A 6,889-nucleotide genomic window follows, 5' to 3' on the forward strand; every position below is an offset into this window, starting at 1 on the left:
ATTTTGTGCATTTATAGCATACACAATGTGCAAAAAAAACTAAAACAGATGAATGAACACATCCAAAACGGTTTTACCCAAGTAGCAGGTCACCATAAATTGTGTGTCTTTAGCTGCAACAACAAAAGCACTTGAACACAACACACTTGTAATTGTCAATTCACAAGTAGAAAGAATCATCTTCCTGATAGCACGTAAAGGCATCACTGTCTAGACTTGAAAACACAATGTACCTTAATATTAGCGCCATTACTTCTGCATCTATCACCAGCTAAAATGATGTGTATTTTTGTATTTATTCCTCCTGCATTGCAGTATTTTGTCTATTTTAGTGTCAAAAGCACTGCGAACTGCTGGTATCAGTGAGCTGTACCCGAACAGGTGAAGGGTAAATGATAAAGTGCCTGAAAAGGTTGAATTTTTTTTTTGGCAAATTCTGCTGGTATTTTTTTTAAATACAAATCCATGAGTCGATCCAAAACCAGTGATTCTGTACTTTATTTCCTACATACTCTGGCTTCTTGCAGCAGATGTTTGGACTTTTTAAAGTTATAAAACACAGAGTTGTAATCGGCGTCATAGTCCGGTGTAAACGCATCAGTTTCAGGTCATCTGTCACAAAAACAGTCCTAAAGATCGTAACGTGACAGTGATCAGGTGATGTGGTTAAATAGGGACAAACCTCAGATGGAGGTGGATATAAACAGTGCTCTCGGTCAATTCAAAATGTTAATAAACCTTCAACCTGAATATTTAAGGAAGTAAAAGTGAGGTTTTGTCTTTTATTAGGAGCATATCTGTGCGTGCACAATTATTGGGCAGCTATTAGTGTTCAGAGTAGGCCAGTACAACTAATGACTGTTTCAGTAATAGAGTCTAGATGGATTCTTGTCATTGTACATGATTTTACAATGAAATTGAATTTGACAGCAGTCCCTGTCACGGCAGATAAAAGTATGAATACAAACAAAATAAATTTAAAGTATTAAATTCTAAATGTATAAATAAGTAAAGTTAAAATGCAGAAATGTGCCGAGAAAAGGACAGAATGCCTTTAGTTGGAGCTGTAAAACGACTAGTCAGATTACGAACTACAAAAAAAAAAAAAACACTAAAAAAGGCTTTTATTTTTTTTTTATTTTTTTTTTTATTGCAGCAATAAAATACATTTTCTTTCCTTTTAATTAGAACATTTGGTGCACAATTAGAATGTGTAGCAAACTTTGTTAAACAAATATTTTATTCAATTTTCAACCAGTATCGCAGCAGCAATAATCTACTTTTTTCCCTCTTAAACAAAAGTGCATCTTGTACAAAACCCTTCCAGTGCCTTACAAAGTTTATTAAACAAGCAACTCAATACTTGAAATGGGTCAAAATAACTTAGTGAGGTCGTTTTCTTGCAATATCTTTGTAATGAAAAGTTATTTCATATTCCAGGTATTCCTCAAAAAACATGTTATTGACATCATGCCATTTACATTTTTAACTTTTATAGATATTATGTAATTGTAGTGTTTGTGTTAGTACCCAAAGTTTCCATACGTGGGTCAAAATGACCCGCATTCATTTTACAGTGGAGCTACATCTGAACCTTTGATTCATTCTACTCTGAGTTAAATTTTTCTATTGTTGTTATATACTATATATTATACACTAGATATTTTGGTTTTCAAATTTTCAAAATATAAAAAAAATGTTTAAAAAATGTTTTTAGAAAAATCAAAAAATACTTCAAACATGAAATAATTCTTTTGTAGACCAAAATATAATAGAAATCATTATTTTTAACATGAGCAAATGACAAAAATGGTCCTAAAAACACACAGATTTTAACCTGGGTCATTTTAAAGGGGGTCTAGACAAAAGTGCATGACATCACAACGACTGTCGACGACTAAATTTTGCCACTATTTGTCAACTAATGGATTAGGTGAGGCGGCATTAGTGCAGAATAATTATGGAACTAAATGAAAAACATCATCTTACTTTTTTATTTTCATCTGTTGAAGTCAGAAATAATGAATAAAAAGTCCAAATTTTCACATGAACATTTCTGACATTAAAAAACAAATCTGTGTCCATAAACCCAGTAGCGGTCATACTTTAGAAGTGCTTCAACGGAGCGTCGTTTTGCATAAAAATCATGATCTTCTTGAACAAAGCAGACTTTTTCCTCTTCCTCTGCTGGAAGAAAGTGTCTTCTAAATACTGGTATTAGCTTTGGGAGTCGATTTTTGAGCAGTCGGACCAAAACTGTGTTTGCAGCCAAACATGATAATCTGTTGGTCACGTTTCAACAGTTTAATAGTAGTTTTTAACCCATTTTAGCTGAAATAAAGAGCTGCCTAATAATTGTGTCCACCTTAATATAGGCTGTTGTATCATTTTAAGCCACATCTTCTCTTATTTTACATCAACTGAGAATGATTAAATCCAATAAGAAATTCAATTTATATAGTTTGGAGTTGGAAAATATGCATAAAAATGATGATATGGTTAAAATCACTTGCCTAATAATTATGCGCACAATAAATAAACAAACAAATAGATATATAAATAAATAAATAAATAAATAAATATATATATATATATATATATATATATATATATATATATATATATATATATATATACATACATATATACATGTATATGTATATATATGTATATATATATGTATATATATGTGTGTATGTGTGTGTGTGTATATATATATATATATATATATATATATATATATATATATATATATATATATATATATATATATATATATATATATATATAAAACCCTAGCCATGTTGCTTTTGTGCCTAAACCAAACCTTATCTGTATTTTTTTTTTACTGCATCAACACTATTTTACAGTATTTGTTTTTACTTGTTTTGCGAATGAGTGGAAATCAGTCTTTATTTGCTGCTTTAAGGGCTTGTTATGGAATTGTCATCCTGTGTTACTGGAAATAGACCAAAGCAAACCTTTATGTTAATGATAATTTAGTTTGGTGGGAAAAACAGCACTTCATTACCAGTGTTGGTATAGAAGTATAAAAAAGGGGATATAAGGCCAACCGCTCCCATAATCCCAGTGATTATGACGATATAAAAATAGAAATCTAGACATATACTGGTTCTACCGTTCCCTTTATTATGGAATCTGTCACCGATGGGTTTAGTTTAAAACACAAACATATGAATTAATTCTGACATGAAATGTGTTAATGGTTTATTTCCATGGACTGTCAGGTGTTTGTGTTTTGCTATGAATTATGGGATCTTTCCAAGTCGTTTCACTCAGTTTATTACCTCTCCAAGCAAAAAGCACAATTCAAACACAACCTTTTTGACTTCAAATCTAAATTAACCCATGAAGACCCAGTGCTACTTTTGTGGCAGTTCCCAGATGAACTTTTCTTATTTCTACCTTTCTGAACTGATTCATCACCAGTTTTTTAAATAATATTATCCTCTGTATTTTGCTTTTTTTTTTGGTGTAAATCATGTATTTTCCTATATTTAATTCACAGATCATGTAGATGTTCATGAAAACTCAGAGTAAATTCAAAATTAATTATATCAAAACGGAGAAAAATGAAGAAAAAGTTACCTTTTCAGCAAAGATAATGCTATCTGAATATAAAAACAAGTGTATCCATCCACTGTCATTGATCCAACTCCATGGGTTTTACTGGTGAATCAATGTTGTAGAAGATGATGGTGTTTCCATGGTAACTACGGAGCCTCTGAACGTCCAAATGGGTCACATCTGATGACCAGGAAAAGATGATAAACTGTATTTTACACCAATTATTTACATGTATTGATAGAATTTGTGGATCAGTATATATCTGTAGATTGTGTCACCGGTGGCTGTTTGGGTCTTTATGGGTTAAAAAAAAATGAATGGACATTTTTTTAACCAAACACAACAGAGGATGTTTATTTTAGACGTTTTTTTTAGATCCACATTAATCCTTATTTGGTTCCAAAACATCCAAAGAAACTAAAAAAAAAAGTTTTTATCATAATCAGGGTTTTTTTGTGTTATTTGTTGAGAAAAATAGAGATTATTACCAGATTATTTAAACGTAAAGAGAAGACCAAATGAATTTTATCTCAACCAAATTAATTTTGATCATTGTTTCCAGGACGTGGTGTTGAATTGTAACTGCTGCTGTGTGTGAGACTGTGGCCGTTGTGGTTTTACTTGCTGGATGTCATGATTTTTTACAGTGTTTATACCTACATCTACATCAATGCACAGAAACACAATTGTTTTCACGCATTAAAGATGTTTCTTTTGTTGTTGTTTTTGTTTTTTTGCTGTACAATCACAAAGTGCAACCGTCAGCCTGTTTCTGTTTTTATCATAAAATGAATAAAGTTATTTTAAAAAAATGTAAAAGTTAGTGTTAACAGACAGGGTTTTACAGCTGATGGAGAGAAATTGATGGATTTGAAAATGCTTTTGGGAGCTCTGTAAGTTATTCATAAAAACCTAAAAATACAAAGAATTATAAATTTCAGAATAACATGAACAATCATCACTTCATTTATTTTCAGAAAGTCTCAACATGGATCATACCGTTCAGTCCACATACGCACATTTTCAATCATTATCATTATTTATAACCGTTTTTCATGATTGTTATTATTTGCAACTTTTAACAGTTAATAGCTTCTACTTTTAAGATGCATTTCTCTCCTTTCAAACATGTTAGAAGAATTTTGGTTTATATTTGTGATGTTTGTGTTAGAGTTTATTTGCCTGTTTTCTTATTTGCACTATTGGTCTACCTTTTGTGTATGTGTTTAATCGGCCTTAAAGATTGTAAAGATAAAAAAGTACGTCTTCAAACGGTTAAAAGTTGAGGGTGTCCCTGCAATAATTTATGTAAAATGATGAAATCCTGTCTGGTCTTTCATTGTTTGTTTGTGTTTAGTAGAAACAGCTTTGAGATTGTTTCTTTTGTTACTTTATAATTTAACAAAAATATTGAAATAAACATTTTAAAGAAAAAAAAAAAGTTTTTTGTTGTCTTTTCAAAAAATACAAGGGTCTACAGTTACTATGTTGAATGCTAAGCTAGTATGCTAACATGAGGTTAAACATAGTGGGTAACGCCATATTTTACCAGAAATGTCCAACTTTACTGTGAAAACACATGGATTTTCAACCTGGTACTAAAAACAGTTTTGGTTTTTGTAGATAATGTCACATACATGAATGAAATACATTTAAAATATTTCTGAAATATTTCAATTCTAATAAAACTAATCTGTTTGGAGTCCATGTCCCAGATCCAGGGACCATAAGGGGGAGAAAAGTGAGGATTCTTAAAAAAAAAAAAAAAAAAGTCAAACATTTGTCATTTTTATTTATTTATTTATTTTTATGAATTTTTTTTACCGATCACCACAAAAGAATGTATCCTTCACAAGACACAATAAACATATTTGTTTTGTTGTAAATAGGTTTGATTTATATCTATTATATTCTATGATCGTTTGTCTTTCATACCACTTTATTTATTCTTCTCTTTAAACCTCTTTTTTAAAAATTGTATGGCATTTAGATGGAAAAGCTAGACAGAAATAAAAATTAAAAAAATCTGAATCTTTAATCTTGTATATTAATGTAAAAAAAGTGTAATACTGTTATCATTTTAAAAATCTTAGTAAAATGTGAAAGATGCAACAAATCATAAATCTATTGTAAGCAGAATATTGATCCATGTCTTATTATTAGGGTTTGCAGTATTGAAGTGGTGGGAACCAAAGGGATATTTTTGGGGGGATTAATGATTTGGGGCCCTGTGGGGGGAAAAAATCACAGTATTAGAATTTTTATTTTTTCATTGATATTCAACATACAAAATTTAAAGTTTATTTATTTATTTATTTATTTATTTATTTATTTATTACTATCATTCACAGGACATACAGAGAATTCAAACACTGTTTCTCTCTCACTTTGCTGTTTAAATGTGATGGAATAAAGTAAGAGTAAATAAAGTGGTAAAAAGAAAAACGACAATAGAATATAAAAGTAACAGTGATGAAAGGTGAGGAGGTTCACAAAAAAATTAATGAATAATTAAATAAAATCATTATTAGTACCTTGTTAAGCAAACATTTTTAGAAATAGGTTAATAATTTTAGTTTCCCCACTTTTCACCCCCCTGGTCAGACGTTACCTCCAGTAACACAGTGTCAATGACCTTTTTATTGAATTTGGTGGAGAATGCTGCCATCTGTTGGACATAATGCGCCACTCACCAAACTGGTTGAACAATTAAAACACAGAACTAATCACATCAGTGATTGTAAATACAAGAGTATAACAACAGTTTTAAATTTATTAAACAATATATCAAGATAAAATATGACTTTATTTATCCCACAACAAATGTTACTGGATTTTATTTTTATTTATTACCAAAAACAAAACTGATGCAAAAAATAAAATTAGGATTATTTGAGCTTTAAGAAGCAAACATTCTCCTATAGTAATAGGGTTGTAATTTATTTATTTTTTAATCTTTTCGCCTCCCCATAGTGGTGACAGACTGTAAATAAGGTGATTTTTATTTTGTGTATTTGACATGGTGAACCAAATGTGACTAAAATAAAATATGAGAACCTTTTTATTAAATTTGGTGGAGAATGCTGCCATCTGCTGGACATAATGCGCCACTCACCAAACTGGTTGAACAATTAAAATACACAGAACTAATCACATCCCTGATTCTAAACATAAGAATATAACAACAGTTTTAAATTTATCAAACAATATATCAAGATAAAATAATGACTTTATTTGTGCCACAATAAAAGATACTGGATTTTATTTTTATTTATTGCCAAAAAAACCAATGCAAAAAATA

This window comes from Sphaeramia orbicularis, chromosome 2 (assembly GCF_902148855.1).
Source record: "Sphaeramia orbicularis chromosome 2, fSphaOr1.1, whole genome shotgun sequence".
NCBI lineage: Eukaryota > Metazoa > Chordata > Actinopteri > Kurtiformes > Apogonidae > Sphaeramia > Sphaeramia orbicularis.